Source organism: Alligator mississippiensis, chromosome 1 (assembly GCF_030867095.1).
Source record: "Alligator mississippiensis isolate rAllMis1 chromosome 1, rAllMis1, whole genome shotgun sequence".
NCBI lineage: Eukaryota > Metazoa > Chordata > Crocodylia > Alligatoridae > Alligator > Alligator mississippiensis.
In genome coordinates, this window is record NC_081824.1 from 272,767,406 (window position 1) to 272,794,197 (window position 26,792).

The 26,792-nt window shown below is 42.7% G+C and overlaps 1 long non-coding RNA gene across 1 annotated transcript in view; it reads left to right on the plus strand.

The window, feature by feature from the left end:
• Positions 1–26,278, plus strand: part of LOC109280392 (uncharacterized) — a 249,778-nt gene extending 223,500 nt beyond the window's left edge. The window contains exons 3-7 of the long non-coding RNA XR_009459034.1: positions 7,016–7,166; positions 13,807–13,927; positions 14,458–14,553; positions 20,168–20,381; positions 24,197–26,278. This is a non-coding gene — a long non-coding RNA (uncharacterized LOC109280392). The remainder of the gene's footprint in view (positions 1–7,015; positions 7,167–13,806; positions 13,928–14,457; positions 14,554–20,167; positions 20,382–24,196) is intronic.
• Positions 26,279–26,792: the final 514 nt, after the last annotated feature.

Sequence of the window (26,792 nt, forward strand, 5' to 3'; positions counted from 1 at the left end):
GCTGTTCTATAACATTGACTGTTCTACTTGACTGCTTTCTTTGTTGTGCTTGTATTAGCTGTGCATTTATTTTTAACTTTTTTTTATCTTGAAAGAAAAATAGTATTGTTCAGTGCTCAATCAGCTAATCAGGACAACCACATACAAAAGGACTCTGCATAGAGTTTCTTTCCACAAGTTTTCCTCAGTATTAATGCCAAGTGCAGTTACTGGGGAAAGGTTTTTCATTATCAATATAAAACAACCTGTGTTATCAGTTTTAAGGGACCTTGAACACAGCTCTTCAGGAAATGTTCCTTTAGCTACAATATTCTTGCTGATTATTTCTTCATCCAATCATTCCCAAATTCACCTTGAATATTTTCTCTTTTTTTTTGGTTTAGTACTAATATTTTAATAGCGATTGCTATAATGCATACAGTAGTGGGTTACCTTTAGCTGTCTTTTACTAGTGGAAAAAAACCATCACAAACTTTGAAGCATTTCATGGCATGAAAGCAAGGAGGTTCATTTAGCTTTCTGTCTTCCCAACATAATAAGGGTCAAAAAAATTGTTGTGTACCATGTACTTTGCATGGTCATTTAGACCTGTGCCAAGAGATTGTGAACTACTGCTACTGAGGCCTGAATTAAGTGGAAAATCTGATTTGGTCGTATGTTGCACTTTGTTAAGTGCTGGTATAAATGACTATATAAATATGGCAGGCTCTTAAGAATTAAGTCAGGAAAGTTCTGTTTTGCAGATCTAAATACTCCCAAATTCCCTGTGATTTCACCAGAACTTTTGCAGGAATAAATCCTGCACATTTAATCCCTTAAAATCATCTCATAAACAGGCTTTGAGGACCTCCTAATTTCCAGTGAAATACCATTTTGTCCAAAAACATTACCCTTCTTCTCTATTTTACTGTTGAACACACAGATTTGGTTCTCCTTTCACCCCTATCAAATTCCGTATGTGTTTTTGCTTCTGTCTACAAGGAGAGCTGGAGTGGGATCCAAGATAATTAAATCCATTGTAGTAATTATCCTTCTCAACAAAATAATGAATTCAGTGGTATAAAACTTCACAAATAAGAAACCTGTTCATACCATGTTAACATAATATGCTGGATAGATCACTGGACTGAGAGTTGGGACATCTGGGTTCTCTCCCTAGTTTGGCAATTATCTTCTTAAAGAAAATCACTTAGTTGCCTAAGGCTTACCTACATGTAAAATGGGGATAACGATAATTTTCTCCTTTTTAGATCACTTTATTAGCTACTTATGAAAAGCACTAAGAGTTATTTTCATTTATTATTCCTATATTATCCCCATTTCTTTGCTGATTTTCTTTATTAGATTCCAAAGACTATTGAGATTATTTAAAAGAGAAAAAATAGGATTGTTCTGAGTGTATAGAAAACATTAAGATGTTTTAGAACAGATCTACTTAATATTCCTCAAGCCACTTATCTTGAAGTTTTAATAGTTCGCTTGCTCTTGATATTAGACAGCAATGTGTCAATGTATTTTTGTGCTCTGTAGTGAATTAAAGATTAAAGTATACAAATGCAATTTTCCTAGCTCTGTAGATTGTCCATAATGTTTTTCAGTTGAACTGAGGATGAGAGACTAATAAGTTGTATACAGCAACTTGGAAAAAAAGCTTTTGGATTTTATTCCAATAATTTTTATCCTAATCTAACAGCAATTAAGTTCATAAGAACCATTTCTGGTTCTTATATTATTGACCTCACAGGGTCTGATCTTACATTAGCAAAGTCAATGGGAACTTATGATTAACTTCAGAGACATGAAATCTGACTCTGAGCTCCAAAATATCATTTTGAAACATGCTTCCTGTCCAGTCTTCCCTCAAAAAACTGTATGTCTACCCTCCTCCCAGGTATTTAGATACATCTCCTTTGTTATTTTAAATGTGTGTTAACCCTCTGTACAGCTCTGCCTTACAATACTTCCTTTTTTCACTTTTCATCTTTAGACTTAGTGGTGCACACATGATAATATGCATAATACGATAAGAAAGTAATAGATAGAAAGTAATATGATAATGCTTCTCCAACAGCTACCTTTTCATGTATCGTTGCAGTCATGATGGCATAATGTCATGATTGTGCTTGACTGTACATGATCCATGATAACATCTCTTAAAAATACTTTTGGAAATGACTCTCCAAATATTTCTGTGCTTACATGTCCTGCGTTTTTGTTACATGTTCTAAATGTGACAGGAGTTGCATTGCTACAATGTGGGATTTCTAGATATTTCCATTATAAACCCCAATATATGTCTACCTTGCAACTTTTTGTCCTGCTTATCTCTATGCTTCCCTATGCTTGGGAATATTACATAAATATACATATGAACATACACGCAATACAGATTGTTGGCTTTTTCGAGAATTGCAATTTTTTTTTGAGCATGTTTGGCTCTACACTCTAGAAAATGTATTTTTGTGGGGTGCAAGTATAATATTTTTTCTGGTTAGTTAGTGATAATATTGCTGTTTTATATTTCATATATCTATATAGATATCTATATATCTATATAGATATCTATATTTCTATATAGATATATAGATATCTCCTAGCTTTGTATATATACATAAAGCTAGGATGCTAGCCCAGGATGTCCTGATCACCATGACAACCTTGGGATTATCCCAAGTGGTTTGTAGCTTAAACACTATTTGCTACATTCTGTTTGGTTTGAGGTTGAAACTGAAGGAAAGGGAGATGGTGTTGTACCCTTTCAATGGAAAGACTGCTTCCATTTTGACAGCTGGATATGTCTTTCCCTGGAGGAAATTTCAGATGCTGCCAAGTTTAAAATCTTGTGCAGTTAACAGCTGGTTTATCAGTATCCTAGCTTGATATTAGTCATTCTTTGGACTTGAATACTGTGGTTTCTATATTGTCCTCACAGCTCACCATGATATATAGATGGCCTGCAACAAAAAAAATAGGACAACTTATTATTTACATGCAATGACACAGCTTTCTAGGAAGTGAAAGTGGCAGACTATTTCTGTCTCTCCTTGATAGCATTTGCATAGGTACAATCAGGGCAAATATTTAACCTGGTCAATATTCTGGTGAATTTGGGTCCTTTCCAGTTGCTCCCCCAGGCAAATGTTTGCAACCATTGAAAATGCTCAATACATATTGTACATGACACTTTATTTTCTGTTTCTATGGCTCCTCTTCAGCAGATCATTTCAATATGTAAGTGGACTTCATGTGCTCAAGTGCTTTGTTATATTGGTATTAATAGCTGCAGAACCATGTCTTTGGCAGAACCAAGTCCTGATTCTATAGGTAAAAATCTGTGCAAAGTTCTGGTGCTAGAAAGGGATATATCTTGTTGTGTAAGATAATCAGGGTCCCTAAACAGTGCAGCTGTGGAAAGCATGTAGTGACTGGATTCATCCCAATTCCAGCCTGTGCCTGCAAGCCTCCTTTCCATAACTATAAACTGCTGCACTATTAACACTGGCAATATTAAATGTCTTGTCCTGCTGTGCTCCCTGAGGTACAGAGAACTTGGAATATGGACTTGTATGAGCAAATACTGCTGAATCTAGCCCATAGGACATATTCTTAGTCCAACTGTAGAATGTAGGAATATGGCTGATATAGTAGATTCTATCATTTAATTTTAATTTCTGATAACACAGTGCACTTTCTTAACAAGATATATTATCTTTGCACATTTAGCATATTTTATTTTGTTTTAAGAGGTTAAACATTAACATGGTTTAATAACAATAACAGTAATAATAACAGTAATTAAAATATGCTCCCATTCTTTATTTATCAGTAAGTTAAACCGGCTTTCATCTTCATTGGTCAATTGGTTGTGCAATTTTTACTTTTAATCATATTCCTTTCTTATCGCAAATCATCTCCAAAACACAGATTATTCTTTCTATTATGTACTTGTGAGATTCTCATTAAGCATCAGAACTTACAATTGGCTTCTGGAGGGCACACTCTGATATGAAACTGTAATTGTTCAGGGAGCTTTGTCTGTGTAAAGCTATTGCAGGATTATAGCTCTAGACCTTACTGTGATACTCATCCTACTATAGTAGAGATACTGAAATACCATATCTACTCAATTCTAAGATGGGATTCTTTTCCGCATTTAGCATGGGGGCAAGTCCATCATTTTAGAACTGCATATGAGGGGGTAAGGGCAAGCAGCTATTGTGGTTGGGGGTCCAGCCCCTACCCAGAGTTGGGGCCATAGTCACAGCTGCTGCCTACCTCCCATGCCACCTCTGCACCCCAGCATCTCCCCCTTCAGCTTCTTCCCCCCACCTCCTCACCCCACACCCCAGCCTCTGCTGCCATACTTACCCCTCTTCCTCCTCTTGCCCTTACCCTTCGTCTGCACCAGCAGGCTCTGTGGCAGAAATGCCACCACCTGGGTCTCTCTCCATAAACCTGTCCCGGTCAACTTGGGACACTAGGGTCAAATTCCTGAGGGAGGGGGGATTTTCCTCCCTGCCTGCATGACAAAAGCCTGGTGCCGAGGCTGTGGTCCCTCTGGTCACCTGAGTGGGGGAGGGAAAAGCCCTTGCTCCTCTGACCAGGTAACCAGTGATGCTTTTTAAACTGGTTGGCTAGTTGCCAACAATGCTGGCTTCTATTGGACTGGGCTCCTGAGGTCTGAAAGGCTATATAAGGGCCTGGTCCAAGAAGAAGGAGGAGAGAAGCCATTTTACCAGCATGGCACAAGCATCAAGACACAGGGAGAGAGTCTGATCCAATGGAAACGCTCTCTCTCTGGAAATCTCCGAGCCAGATCTCTACCATCTTCTGGATGATGTTCATGTTTCTAGAGAGTTAGTCAGCTCACAGTGATGCATTTGCGTATTAAACGGCTACCTCAGCCAGACTGTTTTGCTCAGTGGTAATCCCTTGATAGTGCTCTACCTCTTACCCTATTCTAACCCTACCCTCTGTAACCAATAAAGTTCTTCTTTGTGACTGGTGTAGGAGACTTATTGAGGGGTGGGTTTAATTATGCCTAGGAGGCCCCTTAGGTCTGCAGACTAAGAGAGACTATCCTTTTTTGGCCCCCGACTTGGGGAGGAGCCCCAAGTGCTTGGATTGGGTCGAATACCCATAGGACTATTAGGCCGATGTTTCCCTGAGGACACAGAACCTAGAAGGTCCCCACTCGGGGTGGTGGCGGCACCCCCGGACTCTGGTGGGGCTCAAAAGGGGGTCTGCCAGGGCTTAGGCACCCCTGGGGAGACACGTGGAGTCTGGCAGGTGGATGGGCATAGAGAGGTGGGAGGCTCAATACAGGAGCTCCCCCTACTGGCCTGCCACAGGCTCCATGCATGCTGCAGCCTGGAACACTGAGCATGGCCACAGCCCAGCCAAATAACAGTGGTGTGAACCCACATGGATGCTACAGTGGCTGGCTGCACTAGAAGATGAACTTCTAGTAATTAAATTCTATACATGGAAAATTAGGACAAATTTACACATTTTCCATGTGTAGAATCTAATTGCTGGAAGGTTTTCTTAAATTCAGAGTCATCTTAGATTTGAGTAAATATGGTAATTTGAATTTCTAGTGCACAGGTATATATATCATTGGAAGTGCAGATCCCTGTTCTGGAATTGTGAAGTGATATGTGGTAGATGGAAGTGTTGGTCAAAGAGTGACCTTGAGCTGTATTTTAACTAAAATCACTAAAATGAATTTGAAAACTGCTACAAATGATGCCTTTCTTGGGAACCAAAGCTTCCCTTTTGGGGACCAATAGTATCTATGGTGTCTGAAATCCAGAATTTCCTTAAAAACTGCTATTATTTAGGCAAGATAAGAAATATGCCCAATGTTTATGCAGCACCTAATGAAGAATGTCATTTTTTCTCCTGACTGTTTAAGGAGCATTGTTCACTAATAGGCCCCATGCGTAGCCGTCAGATACAAAGTGTTGGCTCTCTGCTGTGCGGCTAGTGGAATCCAGTGAACTACTGCAGAATCTCTACCACTATATACAAGACAATTATTATCAAGCATGCTGCTACAAGATCTTGTGATATATCACAAAGTAATTTGTGTTAATGAATGTCAAGATTGTAGATGCTATGCTGACGAACACTTTACAGACCCCATGTTGTGAATTTCAACAATTGACATGCATTTGTCAGTCTTAAATTCTGACCTACACTTAGTCCAGTGTTTATTCTCCTACATAGGTGTGAACCACTGGCTGCATTTAATCAGGGGTGTTACTGAAGGAGGCAGTAAAAGATTCTATTCTAGTACTTACTGTACATTTGACTTTAGCAGGTTAAAATTGTTAGCTAATGAGCTATTCCATACAAATTAAGAGTTCTTTGCCTTTCTGGCAGTAGTGAAGACTTTTTGCCTGATTTCTAGGGTTGACTATCATTCACAGATTCCCTGGAAGTCAACAGGAATTAGAGTTGCTTAGATCACTTGCCTGCATAATTTTTCTTTCTTTCTGGAGTTATATTTCAATCAGTTTTCACTCCTGGATCTGCGCAATGAGCTATTAACTGGGAGTCCTATACATGTAAAAATTCTGAATTACTGAGTTGTAGGCAATGTTTTCTAACACCATTCAACCAGTTGTAGGAGATACTCCTTTCCTACTACACACATGTAAACAGGAGAAAAGAGTACATAATTTAGAGAAAACTTAATCTAAACCCTGAGAGAAGAAGGTCACTAAAAAGTGCTCTATAGAATGCATGTCTTCAGAGTATAATAATTACAATGAAGCTGGATACTGGTGGCTGTAGGAACTATTATTTATTACTTTTATTTGTATTACAATAATTCTTAGAAGCCTCAACCAAGATCAAATCTCTATTACACAGAAAGAAAGAGAAAATTCCTATTGCAAAAATTGACTGACATAAGCACAGTAGTCTTCTCATTCATATATGTTGCATGATCAAGGTTTACATAGACAAAAGATGGCAGTAAACATTTTTTTTTCCATTTTGCAAACAGGCAACTGAGGCAGAAGAAGATTCACTTACTCAGGTTTAAACAAGGAACTGAACTGGCAGAAGAAGAAACTGAACTGACATCTCCTGAGTCCTAGTCAGTTGCTTTAACATGAGAACATCCTTTCTTCCTTTGGGTGCAAAACAAAAAAAAGGTCAGCTGTACTTTATGGTGGTTTATTACCTGAACACATAAGGAACATGCTGCAACATTTGAGGTCAGTTATTCAACTAGACTAAATAGTAAGAGGCCTAGCAAACTGCTCTGACCAGGAGTTGAACACACTGGACTGCCTAAAATATTGATGAAGTGCTACAAAATGGTGAGCCTTTTCAGTGTTCAACATTTTTAGCTATACTATTTCCTGGAAGCATAGATCCAAGACAGTAGGACTTCATTGGCATAGACATTTTTCTCTTTTAAAAATCATTGCAAAATCATGAATTTTCTTACTTAAGATTTCAGAAAGGCCATGAAAATGATCTTGGGACAAGGTTGGGACAGATCTGTTTGTGTTCAATAATAGAACTATATGGTCATAATAGATTATTACTCCAGTTTTTGGGAGGGTGGACTATCTGGTGGACACTTGAGCAAAAAGAGTAATTAGGAGCTGAAGGCACACTTTATGGGGCATGGCATACCCATACCTTGTATTCAGACAATAGGCCATACTATACACTATATTTTTAGAGTTAGAGAGTTGGAGAACAAGACTTCTCCCCCAGAGTACCCACAGAGTAATGGGAAAGAAGAATCAGCTGTCAAGACAGCCAAAATGCTCATGGAAAGGACAAAAAAACCTAGATATAATCCTTATCTGACTTAGTTGGACATTCACAATACTCTTTTTCTGGGATTTGATAATAGCCCAGCCTAGACACTGATGGGGTGAAGTACCAGGACACTACTTTCCTGCTGCAATGGGCTGGAGGAAAAACGGACAACATATGGAGGCTTCTAATAGAATGGCAAAACAGATAAGCAGCATATTACAATAAAGGAACTAAAACCTGGGGCTTCTCTGTTACCAGTAGGATTCTTTTTGCCAGAGACTCCCAAGGATTGACATGGCCCCTGTTCCCAAGTTGGTATCAAGTGAACTTTAATAGTAACCCCTATGCACTGTTACAGGTTTTCTCCCCATAATATGACCTGGCAAGTGCTCTTTTAGAAGTTACAGCAGTGACCTTTGGTGATACCAGCCTTGGGTCCTCTGCTGGGTGTGTGGGATGTTTGTTTCTGGCTTTTCAGATATTGAGGCAAAAACTCCACAGCTGCCCCTGTCTCCCCAGAGATACAGCACAAATATGCAGCTTTTCCTTTGTTCATTATTTTGTAACTTTCTCATCCCAAATTGTCCAATCCTCAAGTTCCTTTTTAGATAAGGTACTCCAATCCTACTCAGTTTTTGGTTTTGTTTCTTTTTAGGGAAACTGTTGTACCTGGTTCGCCCACTGTACCAATCACAGTAATCACTTTTTCCACTGCCCTATAAGGCACTTTGTACAATTTTTTTGCTTAGTTCCAGGAACCCCTAGACTATAGCTCTGTGCATGGAACAGCAGGTAAGCTGTTTTCTTTGCTGGAAGAGAAGCATGCTTGGAAATGCTATGCACACCATACAGCTGCCAAGATGGCTGCTACTTTTCTGGCTCAGGAGGCTTAATAGCATGGAGTCCTACATTAACTCTCTCACAGCTGTAGGCATTGGTTGAGCATTGAATTTTGTGCCTTAAGCACTGAGTGAGCTGCTGGCAGTATCTTGATGAGGCTTGTGAAGTAGAAAGAACTTTATTTGCATGGACATATATAAGACCTACTTCTAGTAAAGAACAGACAGTCTTGCCACTGCCTTTGTCTGGGTCCTAACCTTGTTTGACACAGAGTAGTCCTTCGTGTCAAATAAACATAGTCCTTCAGGAAATGTGGGGTCCCAGGATCTGGATGAGGCATCATGGAGCAGGAACTTCTTGTATGTCACAAAGTCAACCATGACATTGTACAAATCTTTTTTTGCATTCTGCCTTCCAAAAACAAGGTTTTATTTGGGGGATGGGGGTGTTGTATGAAAGAAAATATGGTGTATTAGAATCCTTTTGTGTAATATAAGATGATGGTAACTCCTTTGGTGCCAAGAAATAGTTGCCTGGCTTATGGGGGGGAAACATTCTTAACACTATCTTCCCAGCAACTTGAGTTATCAGATCACATGGGGTGCATTTATATTAGCTTTATTTTTCTGGGGGAAAAAGTGTCACTAACCAGCCTGAAATCAAACAGTTGACAATAATTTCCTTGTGGTTTCATGTCCCTAAGTGCTATGGTGGCTAAAATTTCCAGATCTCAAATTTATGTTGCTATTTCCATCATTGCTATAATTGTACAACTGAACTTGAGTTAGGGAGGATAAGGTTTTTTATATGTAAAAAGCCAATGTTAGTGCAGGAAAAACATTGTCTTCTTATTAGCAGTGCTTTTAGGTCATCTGATTCTCACCTATCTTCTTTTTTGTAATGAGAAGGTCCTTTCTTTTTTATCTCTTTGTAGATTTGGGGATAGACTAAGCTACTCATACCATTTTTTAATGAAAAAGATTTGTTTACATTTGATAAGATAACTTTACACAATGATGCCAAGTGACTTTATTGTATTGAGGCAGTGGTCACTGTTGGAAAGAAGAAAAGCTTGTATTTATCAGAGATGGGCATAAAGTTTTGCCTATAGAAAACAACTGCTAAATTGTGGCTTTTTATTATCTTTTCAAGGGCACAAAAATATGCAGGTGCTGTTGACATTTTTTGAGTAGCAGTATTAAGCTTTGTTTTTATTCAAAATGTGAAAATCTGGCAATTCAGAAAATATCAGAGTGACAGCACTAAGATGTTCAACAACTTATAATCAAAAAAGAAATGTTGTGATGTAGGTTGTAACTATATCAGAACCAAATACAAAATCTGTTGAGATTGATGCTACAACTGCATGCTTTTCTGCTTGTGTCTGCTTGCTTGAGGGACATATTCTTGATCATCTTCTGGGAGTCCAAATCAGCCTCAGCCTTTGTCCTGATGCATATCACCAGCAGATGTAGTGTTAGTGCCATAGGCACAGACCAGATAAGCCTGGATTTGGAAAGCCAAGAATGTCATGTAATTATTTTGCAGCCTAGCATAATGTAGCCCTTTGGGAAGTCAGAAATATGCAACTTTATCCTTTCTACTGATGTTTTACAGTTAAGTTCCTTGTTGTGTCAGCCAGCTAACAGTCGGAGAGGATTAGAGAAGAAGAAGGTTTGCCTACGATGTGAGCATGCTTTAGTTACATAAGTACAAACCAAAAGAGAACATAAAAGGGGCCAACATGATTCTTCAAAAACTGGAATGATTTAAAATTAGTGTTATGTTGAAATAAAAACAGACAAAGAATGGGCCTCATTATGGACCTTTCTCTGGTCTTCCACCAACATGGGTACACTGGAGGGGAGGAACAGAATCCAACTAGATCTAGACTGGTTACTGAGGTGGGCAGATAAGAATAGGATGGAATTCAATGCAGACAAATGCAAGGTCCTGCATCTAGGGTGCAACACACCTATAGGTTGGGGAACACCCTTCTCAACAATACAGTGACTGAAAGGGATCTTGGAGTCATTGTTGACTCCAGGATGGACATGAGTCGCCAATGCGAGGAAGCAATCAGGAAAGCTAACCACACCTTGTCGTACATCTACAAATGCATCACAAGGAGGTCCAGGGAGGTGATCCTTCCCCTATATGTGGCGTTGGTTAGGCTCCAGTTGGAGTACTGAGTCCAGTTCTGGGTGCCGCACTTCAAGAGGGATGTGGCTAACCTTGAGAGGGTCCAGAGGAAGGCCACTTGCATGGTCAGGGGGCAGCAGGCCAGACCCTATGAAGATAGACTAAAGGGCCTGAATCTATTCAGCCTCCACAGAGAAGACTGAGAGGGGATCTGGTAACTGTCTCTAAACTCACCAGGGGAGACCAGCAGAAAATAGGTGAGGCTCCGTTCCCTCGGGTACCACCTGGGATAACAAGGAATAATGGCCACAAATTGATTGAGAGTAGGTTCAGGCTTGATATCAGGAGGGCTGCCAGGCTCTGGAATGGGCTCCCAAGGGAGGTGGTGCTCTCCCCTACCTTGGGGGTCTTCAAGAGGAGGTTGGATAGATATCTGGCTGGGGTATTATGATCCCAGCACTTGTTCCTGTCCAGGGCAGGGGGTCGGACTTGATGATCTGTTCAGGTTCCTTCTGACCCTAGAAACTATGAAACATGAAGCAGCAAGAAATGTTGTCTCAGGGAACATTTGGGGATTTCTCCTTGTAGAGGGAACTTAGGTATTATGAAACTGTCCAAGTTTCCTGAGGATAACTCTTAAATCTTTACTCACTAGAAAACTGCCCCTTTACACTTCTATTAGTATCACCTTTCGGTAGTGAGACTCATCGTGCCTCCTGCTTTCATTCTATATGTCATTATTATATATTTCCTTTCCTCTTTCTGTATACCATACTTTTATATCTTTCAGCTTTGCCTTCACATTTCTTGTCTTTCTCCTCTGCTGCTCTTCACTTTCTTGTCATTGTTTGTGTCTCATCAGTCTAGTTCACCTCACAGGTGTTGCCTCTTATAATGATATTTTCTTAAAAGAAATTGCGTATTTTCCCCACTAGGACCTTCAATATTTGTGACATGCCTAAGCTACTGACACCCTTTTGTGACCCTTTTCTTCACTTCTTGTTTTCTCTCTGCATTCTATGTTTCTTCCAAGTTTGAATTTAAATGTAGAGGTTTGGGGATGGATATTAAGTCTTTTTTGTTTGCCTATCACATTTTGAAGCCTCGGTGAATAAATAATTTTCTAACATATCAGGTCTCATCCTCATCCATAGAGTGCTTACAGAGAGCTGACTGGTCCCACAATTCTGATACTCTTGCCTATTTCCACTTGCTAAATTAAATTAAAAGACACTAAAAATGCATTGAGTACTTTCCTAATATTAGTAGCTCAAGCGATTGCAGTAGTTGCCTCAGGGGTATTATGAAACCATGAATGGAGGAAAAGCAGTCTATGATAATGAATGACAGGAAGAGCAGCTCAGAAAACATTCTTTCCAGGATGTTGTCCATACTCTAAAAACATTCAGAAGTCTTTATGCAGCATATCTATACAGACATAGGTCAGATGTACTCTTCTTCTTTGAAGGCTGGATTTCTATTCAGTTTTCTACCTGGGTTATATGAAGTCCCTACTCTTAGGGACTACTTAAGCATTTTGAATTAGTCATTGGGTAGAATACATTAAAGCACTGTTGAAATGCTAACTGGAACTCAAGATTACCCCTCCCAGAGGAGTTTCCTCAATGACAGGCTCTCTCCTTTACTGTCTCTGGTACCATAAATCTTGCAATTATTTTGTACAACAGTACAGCTTCAACAAGAGGAGAGGAGAATGCTACTCACCCAACCTATACTGTACCTGATGGTTGTGGCACTTTACTGGGGGGTGGGTGATGTGAACTTGAGCCCCTTCAGACTGAGGAGCAGAGTGAATCCAAATCTTCCTCTGAATGAGACTATTACATGAAAAACAAGCAGCAACAGCATTAGTCCTGGTTAAGTCTTAACCTAGAGGGACCTAAAGGTGCCTAAGGCAGGAGAGTATTTGGGGCTGTGAAAATCAGTTTCACATAGGGCTGCAAGGAAGTACTCAGCTGGATGAGAGTGGCAGGAAATCAGATGGTCCCATTCTGCAGTGTTTCCTGGTTGCTGGCTTAGGCATTTGCCCACTAAATGCACTGGTTATTTTGAATCCCATTACAGGATACATAAATCTCTCTGTTCATAAATACTGGGAACTTAGATGCCGATTTGAGGTTTGTCAATGCCAGAGTCATAGACTAACATTTGAGCATATTTATGTTGAGTGTCTACAAATCTAAGTCCCTTTTTTGTGGTTATGGACTAAAGTGACTTTTGGAATATGGACTCAAAAGGGAAGACAGCAAGTCAGTGTCTCAGCCTATGATACAGCCCAGTTCTACAAAGCACGTAGTCTTCTTAGTACTGCATAGTATAGACAGTAAGAGGGTATCAGACCGATACAAATTATAAAAAATAACCTGATAATCAATAGTATAAAATAACACTCCTGTATCATAATGAAAGAAAGTCAATGCATTTATGTCAGCACAAAGCAACTGTGATACTCCACTGCTCTCAACTTTTATTACAGACCTAAAACTTAGGATTTTTAAGACATGGGGTGTTTTTTTAATCTTCAAAACTTCCCTGAAATAACCATAATCCCTTTTTACTGTATAAATCACAATGAACAAAGCTGTAGATAGATTATCATATTACAAATCAATAGCAGGATTCAGATGTTATTATAAAACCACTCAAGCTTGGCTCTTGTAGTTAATGATATCATCTGGACCCCTGAAATGATTAAGAACATGGTAATCCATTCCTCCCCATTCATTACCTTACAGATAATGACCATGTATTTGATTATATTAGTATACAAGCAATATGCTCAAACTTTTCATGTATACAGAAAAGGGCAGTAGAGAAAGCTTTTGGAATATAAATAAGGTCTGAAAGTATGTTCTGTTTAACAAAAAGAAATATTGATAAGTTTTGGCATTTTATGTTAAAAACAAAAACAATCCCCAAAAAACACAAAACTTTGTGAATGACTCATAGGAAATAATGGGAAAAACAGATGGCCTTCTTTACCATTTATAATGATTCATTTTCATTCAACTGTAGAACCAAGAGGTGTTGCACTCCCTGGAAACTGCTCTGCTAGCCTGCCGTAAAGCAGCAGATCTGATGATTCACCTGTGACATAACTACTTTCTCTCTCATGCCATTTTCCCAATATATTTGGGTAAGTGTAGTAGTTAATGACTTATTTATCTTAATTTTTTATTCACTACTTGTTATGCAAATTCTTAACCAATTACCATGAAGTGAGAAAGGGAACGATATATGGCCTCTGTTCCTTGGTAAACAATTCCCTTGGTATTTGCACATTCAACACATCTGTCTCACTTTGTCTGCCACTCTCAGAAAGGCAATATCGTGGTGAGGTGTCAAGGGAAAAACAAAAACAGAATGTGAAGTACTTTTTTACAACAGAAAATCCACTTGGAAAATCCCGGAAACAGCTGAAAGTCTTTAGTTTTGTGTTAATATTTACAAGAGTGTTCTATCATTTCTCCCCGCTCCTGTTACCTTGTGTCTCTGACCAATAGCAATTTTTTTCCTGTTCTGTGTAACTGTCACTCTGTGCCCTGTTCTCTTAGCTACTGCTTACTAAAGGTTGTAAAGATCACAAGGAGCTTCTGGGTTTTTTTCTTGAAGAAACTTATTGCAATTAAATATTTTTATTGGGTTTTTTAATTTTATTTCTTGAAGGCCTCTTTAGGGAAGGAGGGCTTAGAACTCATTGAAGGCTGCTGCAAGATACAAAAGAAATGCTAGATTGGAAAAGATCTACCATGTTTGAACAAGGTAAGCCCATTAGTTCAAAGGATCTTTCTGGTTTTCACTTTCCTTTTTAAAAATCCTAATTTGATAGATACTCACTATCAAGGATCCTGGTTTTCTTTGATAAACAAATCACAAATTCTCTGAAAAAAATTATAAATGGTCTGATAAAGTCCCCCAAATCCATAATTAAAATGAAAGGCCTCTCATGCCCTGCCACAGCCCCCTGGCCCTGCTTGTGCCCCTCACTCCCCACCACAATACTCCCAGCCCTGATGGTGCCCCTCAGCCCCACACCCACAGCCACCAACCCCCCCGCTCAGCCCTGCCAGAGGGGACCTCAAGTTGCTAGGGCTACAGGGCAAGAGACTCAGGTCCACAGCCCCCTGCCCCCAGCAGCAGGCAATGGCTTTTGCAGGGGACCAGAACCCAGTTCCCACCCCCCTCTGCCTGCCTGCTATGGGCTCAGACAGTGGGTGGTGACTCCCTGCCACTACACACACTTCTGGGAGGGCAGGGGGACCCATGCCCTCAAGATCTGTGTGTGGGGCAGGGGTGGGCCTGAGCTGCCCATTGCAGGCTCAGGCTCCCACTGAGGCCTCCGCAGCCCAGCAGATGTGACCTGGTGATACAGGGCACAGCAGGGCTGCATAGAGAATCTCCTTGCCACTGTGATCTCTGCACTGCCCTAGTGACATGTCAGCTGCATGCATGGCAGCAGCAGGGGTGGCGGTGTGGGGCTGTGCCCCTCACTGCTGCTGCATGTGCAGGAGACAACATGCCAGGGCGGTGCAAAGCTCACAGCAGCAAGGAGATTCCCTATGCAGTTTCCCTGTGCCCTGCAGTGCTGAGTCTCACCCAGTGGACTGCAGAGGACCTGGGGGAGGGCAGCAGGGTGAGGATCCTGAATGTGCAGCAGGTCGCCTGTGCCTGCCTCCACCCTACGTATTGCAGCCCTGGGCCACAAGCCCTGTGTACCATCTAGTTGGGCAACAGCCCCAACCCCAGCCCTGCCCAGTTCCCTCCCTCCATCTCTATGGGAGCCTCAATCCTCCCCTCCCACCTACAGTAGCTGCTCTTCAGGCTGCCTGATGGCTATGTGCATACACATACACATGGCACCAGCTGCCTGACCACCCTCCTCCCCTTGCAGGCTGGAACTTTGCAAGCCTGCAGAGAGCTCTTTGCAAAACTAAAAAAATCCAGATTTTTCTCCATTAAAATGAGAAATCCACCGTGTCCTCTGGTAAAGGGGAAATTCTGCATGTTTCTCCATTTCCCATGGGAAAGAGAAAACCCCAATCCCTGTTCTCTATAAATAATGGTATTTTAGTTGGAAGGGAATATAAGAAGAATATTCTTTTTATAGGATATATAACTCTAGTATCTAAAAATTGTTCATGGATTAAAAAGTGCACATTATGGGTGCATCTACATATGATGTTACGCTGCCCTAGCAATGCCCTATGGCAACATAGTGTCCTCATGCAAAAACCATGATGCCACGGCTACATCTCCATAGCAATGCACTCCCTCAGAATAGCACACTGTTTTGGTGACAGAGCAGCTAAAAATGACCATGCATGGACAGCATGGCACAGTACAGACTCTTATTGTGCTGTCATTTAGTACTACCAAAAGGAAGTACTAAATGACAATGGCTCTTTAGGTCCATGTATAGACCTGCCCTATGTCTATGCTAACTAGGCCTATGCAAATAGGTAAGTATTCAATTCAGATTTAGATCACTGTCTCAAATTGATTCGGCTGAATCGGCTTTGAAAGATTCTGCACTGATTCAGAGAGATTCAGAGATCTGGCCATAGATAATAATGGGGAATCACTGAAATACCTATAACTTTGTCATTTTTTGGTGGATTTGGATGAAAACAGCAAAGATGGCAGCTCCTTCCGAGGGCATGAATTCTGCCAGGTTTCATGGAGATAGGTGTAGGGGTTTCTGGGAAACTGCACCTCAAGCTGCTGATAAGCAGAACTAGCGTCATGTGACTTTGTGTGTGTGTGTGTGTGTGTGTGTGTGTGTGTGTGTGTGTGTGTGTTAAGGCGCATCAGGGTGAAAACTAAAGAGATGGTAGCCCCTGTTCTCACCCTTATAACTCCACTGCAACGAGTAAACCTCAGGTCTCCCAAAGATCTTACAGGTCTGGGTTTTCCCCAGTCAGGACTGTGCAGTGGCTGGAGGTTATCAGGTGCCTCCTGCTCCTACCCACCTTTCACCAGGGAGGTTTGTGGTCCTGGCATTTCCTGGGGCTGCCGTGCCACAAGCAGTCCCACCAAGGCATCCCTACCTTGGCAGGGTACAGTTTTAGGTCATGCCTAGGATGATGTGTGGCCCCCTCCTCTCCATAGATTCATAGATTCATAGATGTTAGGGTCGGAAGGGACCTCAATAGATCATCAAGTCCGACCCCCTGCATAAGCAGGAAAGAGTGCTGGGTCTAGATGACCCCAGCTAGATACTCATCTAACCTCCTCTTGAAGACCCCCAGGGTAGGGGAGAGCACCACCTCCCTTGGGAGCCCGTTCCAGACCTTGGCCACTCGAACTGTGAAGAAGTTCTTCCTAATGTCCAGTCTAAATCTGCTCTCTGCTAGCTTGTGGCCATTGTTTCTTGTAACCCCTGGGGGCGCCTTGGTGAATAAATCCTCACCAATTCCCTTCTGTGCCCCCGTGATGAACTTATAGGCAGCCACAAGGTCGCCTCTCAACCTTCTCTTGCGGATCAACCTTCTCTTGCGGATATCCCCAGCCCTTATATTTCCAAGTTCTTCCTGGCATGGGAGCTCAGCAGGGACATGTTCTTCCCCTGCTGGCTGATGAGAAACCAAATTGCCACCTCCAGCTCTGAGAGTGCGCCATTAAATGTCTGCCCTCATTAGCACCTGTCCTGCCACATACATAGCTCCTCATGTGGACTTGAGGGAGGCTTGCCAAATTTCAGGCAGAGTGGTGCAGAGGTTTCTGTGAGACTGCACCTCAAACTGCTGAAAGCAAAACTCGTGTCACTTGTGTGTGTTAAGGGGTGTAGGTTATAGCTGTGTTGGTCTAAGGACAGAGCCCAGACAAGGTTCTGAGGATCAATCTGATATCTTTTATTAGACCAACAGAATAGTTGGAGAAATCCTTCTTTGCAAGCTTTCAGGTTTAAAAACCCTTTGTCAGGCCAAGGAAGCATCCAGTTGACGTGTGTGCTCTCCCTGGATGGAAGGAATAGTAAAAAAGCCATAGGCTGGTATGCAATGCAGGCAAGAAAGTCAGTCAATGAAAATGGAAATGGAGGCATCAGGGGGTGAGAAAGACAGGCTGGGGTGCAGGATGTAGTAGGTAAAAGTGGAGAGGTACCTGATGCTACCTGAAAAGTCAGGTGTCAGGCAGGTTGTAGTGTGTCATAAATCCAATGTCTATATTGAGTCCATGAGTTTCTGTATCTAGGAGGTTGATGAAGTGAAGTTCATAGGCCCATCTGTGAAAAGTGGTTTGTAAAGTCAAACAAGCATCAAACCTTGCTAACCTGCCAACATATCTCCAGTACCCCCACAAACTATGCACCAGAATCTACCAAAGATGAAAATACCCAACTACCTGTGGGGGCACATTTCTCACAGAAAAAACACTCTGTCACCAGTCTCTCAGTCCTGATCCTCAAAGGGAATTTACAAACCACTTTCACAGATGGGCCTATGAACTTCACTTCATCAACCTCCTAGATACAGAAACTCATGGACTCAATATAGGCATTGGATTTATGACACGCTGCAATCTGCCTGACATCTGACTCCCCAGGTACCTCTTCACTTTTACCTGCTACATCCCCCTTCCCCACTACCCCAGCCTGTCTCACCCCCTCATGCCTCCATTTCCTTTTTCATTGACTGGATTTCTTGCCTGCATTGCATGCCAGCCTCTGAATTCTTTACTTTTCTTTCCATCCAGGAAGAGTACACACACACCAACCAGATGCTTCCTCAGCCTGAAGAAGGGTTTTAAACCTGGAAGCCCATGCCTCACAGATGGCATCCCAGGCAGCTAAGCTGAGTTCACTTGGAGCCACACAACTCCAGTGCAAGCAGCAAGCCTCAGGCCTCTCAAAGATCTTAGGGGTCTGGGCTTTCCCCACCCAGGACTGTGTGTGCATGTGGTGACTGGAGGTTATAAGGTGCCTCCTACCCACCTTTCACCAGGGAGATCCTCAGTCCTGGCATTTCCTGGGGTTGCTGTGCTGCTGGCAGTCCCACCAGGCCTCTCAACCATGGTATGATGCAGTTTTAGTGGTCATGCCCAGGACCTGAGGTCTCCTCCTTCCCCATAGCCCCAGCCCATACCTCCAAGTTCATCCTGGCATGGGATCTCAGCAGGGACATGTTCTTCCCCTGCTGGCTGGTGGTGCAATGAGAGCCGCCTCCAGTTCTGAGGGCAGGGTATTACATGTTTTTGAGAAAAGGAAATAGGTGCAGACGAAGTGAGGAGGGTGGCACTCACTTTGTCTGCAGGTGGAGCTTGGAGAACCCCAGGAGTGGAAGGTTCATCTTGAGGAACACCAGCTGCTCCACCAAACCAGGATCCAAGGAGGTGCAGTGGGGTGTCACTACATCCCCAGCAATGCTGAACACCCTCTCACTCAAAACATGGTTCAGTGGACAGGACAGGTGTTCCCGGGCAACTGTAGCCAAATCCTGCCACATCTGTCTATGGGTTGCCTAATAGGCCAAGGGGGAGTCCAGCAGCTCCAGGTCCTCAGTGAGATAGGTAGCCACTGAAGCCTCAGCACTACCTGTCCAAGGCTGGGGTCTGGTGCGTCTGGACCCCAACATTGAAGCCAAGCCCTTGGCCCATATTGGCAGTGGCTGGTGTGGAGGAGACTGGCTTTGGCTGGTACTGGGAATGCTGGCACAGCCTCCTCTTCCACGTCCACTCACCTCTGCCCTTCTGCCTCCCTGACTGTTCACCAGCACCTCCGTCCAGTGATTGAGTGTTTTGGTGCTGCCAGTGCACATGCTCCCCTTCACTTTTGGGTCGCACATGCCTGCCACCATGTGGACTGTACTGGACTGCAACAGATCCAGCCATTTTTTGATGCCTTCCTTCAGCTGTCTCACCAGTGTCTGCATGTCTGGTGACAGTGGCTTACCCCAGGAACATTGATCCTCTGGAACTTCCCCATTTGGTTCTGAAGTTCCCTCACTATAAGGATCACCTGGCTAAGAAGGGCATCAGCAGTACTGAGGGTTTCAGTGGCCTCAGGGAATGGCTTGAGGACCACCAAGATCTGGGAGATGGTATCCCATCCCACTTTGTTAAGGGGGGCTTCTGATCCCAATCTCCCCAGGAAAGTGTAGCAGGAACTGAACTAATATAGCTGATGTTAACATAGAGTGTAATAATAGTGAAATGTAACCATGTTAGTCTTGTCCTATAAGCAACTTGAAAACTCCATTTTGAATCCTTCTGCTTGACATAAATGAATGAACTCTGCATAGCGTTTATGTATGAGTGTGTAAAAGGGTGAATGGTGAGAGAATGGCATAGAGATGGAAGAAGAAGATTTAACTGTTTATGTAAGCAACAACGTGCCAAATGTAAGTTACCAGTCAGTAAAATAATTAATGAATGGCTGAAGAATCCTTTTCAGGCCTGGAGCACAAAGAAGATAATGAGGAGAAGGAATGCGCAAGTCCTGCCAGACGGGCAGCAAGAACACTCCAAGGCTGAAATAAGCTGAAGACAAAAGAAGAACAACCACAAAAACAGAAGCTGGGGATGGAAAAACCCCAAAGCACTAAAACAAAGGATACCAATACCTATAAAAGAAGACTTAAAAAATGCCAAGTTGGGTGAGTCTCTCTCTCAGCTGCTGTTTTGTCAGAACACAGACACATCTGTTTCATCCTGCTCCAAGCTGTTATCTCCAGGATCTTTCTCTCATAATAACCACCCTACCTGCTATCTGCATCTTATTTCAATAAGGCCAGAGCTGGCCACCCAGTGCTATTATTGAACAACTGTTGCTGGTAACTATAATGTCTGAATGGAATGGTTGTTTTGTATCTGTGTCCCTGCATGTAAGTTTTGTGCATGATGATTTGTGTGTGTCTATATAAGTGGTGTGTCTGAAACTTTATGTCTAATTCATGTAATCAATAAACACTGCATTTTGCCGTATCCCCCTTTATAAGGTGTCGCTCGTAATTTGAGCAATTGGCAATTTGTGTAACACAAGGCCATCTCATGGATGGCCTTTTGTTGCTCCACTGGTCTTTCCAGCATCAGGTATGTGGAGTTCCACTGAGTCTCCACATCCTGCATGATTTTGTGCTGCGGGATGCCCAGCTCTGCCTGTTTCTCTTGCCCCTCTTGATGCTGTGGTGGAAATAGAGCACCTCCTTCCTGAATTTTGAAATCATCTGGGTGATAATGATAGCACCATCAGCAGCATCCCTGTTACCCTCCAAGGCATCCCTGACTATGAGGTGCAGCTTGTGTGCCACACAGCGGATGCCAATGAAGTTGGCATCATGGACCACCTTGACCATATTGGACCCATTGTTGGTGACCATGAACCAACAGGTGAGCTTGCCCTGCCCAATGAGCCACCCCTACACCATGTGGTTCATGTCCACCATGATCTCCCTTGTCATGTGGGACTCATCCATCACCTCAGCTTGAAGGAGAGCTCACCAACAGCCTGACTGATCACACCAATGCCCTGTGAGGGAGAGATAGGCATGATCTCCACCCTGGCAGCTCCAGATGTCTGAGGTGAAGTGCAAGGCTACCTGCAGCCCTGCCTTGCACAGTTCCTCCCTCAACTACTCTCTGCATGCCTCATACAGGGAGGGCACCACCATCCTGCTAAAGGTGGTATGTGTGGACACTTGGTAGGATGGGGCCATTAACGCCATGAGTCACCTTAATCCTGGCCACTCATCTAAGAAGAAGGGCTGGCCATCCAGAGCAAGCATCTCCCCAGTGCTCTTTGTGACCTCGCTCACCCTTGCAACATGCCCCAATTTGTCAGCAACTTTCCTCCACCGCTTCAAGGTATCCTGCCTCTGCTTCATGGGGATGGGCGCTATGGAGTGAGAGAGGAACTTTCCTTTGGGCATGCTCCCACTGGTTCAGGCTGAGGAGGAACAAGGGCAAGGGGATGCTGCCTCCTGAGATGCAGCAGCATCACTGTGGTGGTAAAGTGCTTCACCTTCTTGCCTCACCTGACCTGCCTTCGGCAATGCTGGCAGATAGCATACTTGGGATCATCTGCCACCTCAAAATTATCCCACACTATACTGCTGCCCCCTTGCTTCTGGGTTGAGGGTGGGTATCCTGCCTTATCCCCCTCATCAGCAGGCTGAGGCACAACAACAGGAGGATCTGACTCAGCTGAGCCACTTGCCTCCACAGCCTCAACCTCCCGCAAAGAGCTTTGTGGAGAGGGGGACCTGGCTCTAGGGGAACTTTGAGAGATGTGGAGCACACACTCATATTCTCCCTTGGTCCCCAGAATTTCTTTTGCTAGGGTGCTCAGGTCCCCTCCTTCTAGATCCAGCTCCTCCTCTGGCACTGGGAGGTAAAATTGGGGTGGAGGAGACAGTCATTCTGCCGCTGGTGGCTATTTATGGTGTTAGGGGAGCTGGTACAGGTGTTGGGACAGGTGCTGCTCCCACCTCCTTGCTCCCAATGGCAGCAGAAGACTCATCACTGCCACTAAAAAGGATGCATTTATGTTGGGGAGGGGGGCCTTGCAGCTCTAGCTCTCCTACCGCCTCTAGCCCCTCTCCCTCCCCTGCCAAAAGACCTGGCATTTGCCTTTCCAGCACCCTTCATATTAATCTTTCCTGTGCTGAAAAATGTGTCTGTGTAGCTGTAAGATCTCTTCTCTGTGTGTGTGTAACTAATTATATCTCTTCTTCTTCTCTGATTACTGTATATGTCTGACTTCTTCTGTGTTGTGTTTACTGTATGTGTGTATAATTAATAATATTAATCTCTCTCCTTCTTCTCTGTGAGAGTAATCTTTGTGCTTTTCTGCACAGTGATGGATCACACTGCCAGGGAAAACACAGCTTTCATTTTAATAAGTGTGGGGGGAAAAAAAAACAAGAACCAATAAGAGATTTTTGGGGCAAGAATAAGTTGAAAGAAATGGATTGGATAGGGATAACTAGAGCAATTCTAGGCAAGGGTAATAGTAAGCTGTATCCAGTCCTTTCTAAGAACAGAAACTAGCAGGAGACTGACTAGGAAAAAGGCAGAAACAGCTCACAAAACGCACAGAAAAACTGCAGACAGAGGCTTATATGCTGTTTCTACATCCCTCCTCCAGAGCACTGTGGTTGGAAGGGGACTCAGGGAAAGATCACATTCACTGGCTAGCTACAGATGTTAGTCTTCCTCCCGCGCCCCCCCCCCCCCCACCCCCCTCCGGCTTCCCTTCCCTCTTCTCAGTTTCTGTTCTCCTGAAAGATTGATTCCAATCTCCAAATCTTTTTCCAAATCTTTCCAAATCAATTCAAAGCCTCCAAATCGATTCAGAGGTGGGGGGGTTTTCCTCCCAATTTGATTTGCATTCCGTGATTTGGCCTCCGAATTGGGTCGAATCTTTTCTGAATCGAATCAATGACCAAAGTTTTGCACACCCCTAATGCTAACCGTACTTTAACAATGTAGGAATACCGGTTTACTTTAACAGTAAGGCCAGATAATAGAGATTTTCCCTGAATTAATGCCTTGCATTAATTCACCAGCCTCTGTTAGGTGCATTTTGACAGTGGAATGGGAACTTGTGTAGTTTGTAGACCACTTAGTACAGTAGGAAATTTTATCCTGCCATTGATAATTTTAGATGGCATATATCTAAAATATTTGACCCATTGATAGTTTTTAGAATAAAAATATTTGTGTAAAATGGCCCTTTTACCAAAAATAAAAATGTTACCAAAACATTGCTTACTGTTATGCATACAGTAAATGGAAAAATAATTAAATTTACAGTTTGGGTCAATTTGTAGTGCTATAGTGCTCTACAGGGTCTCTCTGCTCACTATTTTTTAAATAGCACTTTGAGGATACTTCCAGTTCTATGAATGTTATGTCTGTACTCTGAGTGGAAAAGATTTGAAACAAAAGTTGATCTGTAGTAGAACCTGCTAAACAACAGATATAGTTTCAAAATAGTATATTATTTGGCATTTTTTCACCAGGTCTATAATGTTATACTAGCAGGAATTAGTTTGACAATTTCTTATTTAGACTGAGGTAGACAGCCTGGAGGTATCTGACTGTGTTGGTTATAATGTGGCCAGTTTTTCTTCTAGGTGACACCCCAAAAGAGTAGATAACACCTTTTGTGGCTTCAGGTAAAAGAAGGTACTTCTAGCATTTTCCACTATTTGATTTTTACCTAAATAATCAGATAACCTTTGCTGGCCCATGGACAACAATAATAGCAAGTAATGTGCAAAGGAAAACACCATGCACTCCCTGTCAAATACAGTTATAGGTCTTTAATTCCTTGTCACTAGAAACTATGAAAAGGTCTTCTAAAAACATGTCTGCAAGCCTTGGGTTGGACACCACCATACATAGTCTGGGGTTACTTAGTAAATTCTTTAAGTGATAGTTGCTTTAACCTTATTTCTATCTTTTCTAGATCCAGTTTGAGACCTGCTGATTTTCATCCATATTGCTGGTTCCTTTGCCATTCTGTTTCCTGCAGTGTCATCAGTGGAGAAAAAGGACATCCTTTAATTGTAGAATATCCATTTAGGGGTGGATACAGAATGAGTGCAGTCATGTGTTGTCCCATTCCCCTTTCAGATCATACTAAAGGATCAGCAGCTAGAGAACCTTTTTTAAGTCCCAAAATCAAGTAAGAACTCCCCAGCTCTCCCTTCCCCTCCAAGCTTAACAGTATGTCCACTCTCTCCCCTCCAATTCCTCCCCTTTCTTCTGCCACTGCTGTCTCTGGCTGCCCCCTGGGTTGGGATTAGCCTCAGAGATGCTCCTGCCCTACTCCTGCTGGGTTGCACCAGGAGCCAGGCTCAGCCTGGGACAGCAGCAGTGACAGCACCAGGTAAGTTCCACCTCCCTACTCAATCCCTCCAAGTATTTCCTGCCAACCTGGAAGCAGGCTTAGGGAGAGGCAGCCTGCCTGCCACTGCTGCCACTACTACTGTCATGGATGGCATTGTTTGCACAGAAGCTTGCACAGGGTCAGTGGTAAGTGGAGGAAGGGGCAAATGTGAAGGGAAGGGAGCACCAAGGAAGGAGGTGCTGGGGGTAGGGGTGAGATACTTACTACTGTGTGGGCCTTAAATAAAGTCCTTAGCTGTTACTTCTGTGGTGTGGTGTGGTATGGTGTGGTCTGCCTATCCTGGTACGGGAAGATAAGGGGAGAAGCTGGGAGCAGGGATGCAGCCAGCTATGAAGCATCATTTGCTGCTCCCACACCCTCCTTTACCAAATCCTGTATATGCCCATAGTGCCATTGTTATTTATTTTACCCCCTGAAATGCTAAATGCATAGATTTGAAATAAGAGTTTTGATTGGACTCAGACCTGATAGGGTGCATATGTAAGAATTATCAGGAGAGAAGCTTTAGGAGTAGCAGCAGCCTAGCATTACATTTTGGAAAATAATGATTGTAGACCACCAGGATACAGTGAGAAATCACAAACACCTTATGCTGAGTAGTGGCAAATACATCTGACTGATAGTGGTAGTAATTAATTCCTTGATTCTAATCTGAGAGCAAGCTTTAGTGCCATGCAGATTTGGTGTTTGAAAGTGAGTTCACATGTTCTTGTGTTTTGGGGGCAGAAAAGGTAGGTCATATTGCTAGTTTCAGGATGGCCACTAGCTTTTTCAAGTAACAGAGGAAATTCTCATGTTTCTTGGGAGACATGTAAATAACTAAGATTTATAGGTTGGTATTGTCTGATGGCTGTCAGCTGAGGTGAGTATGTCATGTATTTGATAGGATATAAATCATTGTCCCACCTGTTGTCAGGTGTTTTGAGCTTTTAGGCCTTGTGTAGCCAGAGGGGTATGGGGGACTTACAGGGTGTGTCTACACACAATATGCTACATTGCCATACAGTGCACTATGGCAAAGTTGCAATCACGTGGGTTGGCAGTTACATCTTAGTGGCGTGCTCCCCTGGTACAGGGCACTGCTATGGCAACATAGTAGCAAAATCAAACCATGCACCACACTCATGGCACAGTAACCACCTGTACTGTGCCATCACACAGAAGCTTGTACTTCCAAAAGGAAGTACTAAAATGTAGTGCCATAGCAGTGTTGCCATACAGTAACGTGTACACGCTCCCACAGAATCAGTTTGCAGAAGGCCACATTCTCTCCCAAGATCCTGTTGTGCTTTATGATTGTTTTCTTTCCTATTGATCTTATCTGTAACAGCAGAATTTTGAGATCAGCCTGGTCAGCTGCTCTTTCAGTCAATGATACCAGCCAATAGGAGAATGAAAAGTAATTGTGTAAGTTGCTGATCATTCTGGGGTTCATGTTTCTCCTGAATTGCTGGTGAAATGAAATTCGAGACGAAACACTGTTCTGTCAAACCGTCGAAACTCAAGGCAAAATGGAACGGTGCCATTTCACACAGCCCTACTGGTTACAATAAATTTAGTAAGCTTATTATAGTGGGCCTTGAGAGACGGACTGCATTTGATGGATCTGATTAATTGAATAAAGATGTATCAAACATGTATGGAGACTTCTTTTGTTTAATTGTGTGAAGCTTTTCTCTATGCCTTTTCCCTGATTCTGTCTCCTCCCTCTCCTTCTTTTGGGGAGTAGCTGGAGGTGGGGGGCTCTATGCAAGCAGTTTGTGAGAGAGAAGTAGAGGAAGAATCTAGACTTTAACATATCTCACTGCTATCTTTTTCAACTTCTTAGCAGGAATAGTGTTGATATCATTGTGAAATTGGCAGGGTAGCTGTCTAATAAATGATATATGATGGCAGATCTTATCTGTATCATAATTCATGATATATTGCAGGAAAGTAACATTATGATGAATTAGAAATGTGAACAGTATATTTTGCCTCTGTCCACACCCTCAGCACTTAATTTAGTGCAGCTGGTGAATGATGCTGGTTTGACAGTCATGGACTCTTCTGTCAGTGTAAGTCCACATGAAACAGGCCATAATCACAGCATTTTCTTTAGTGTACCTTATGCCTGTCCTGGAGAGATCTGGAAGTATGTTTTCCAAGTCTG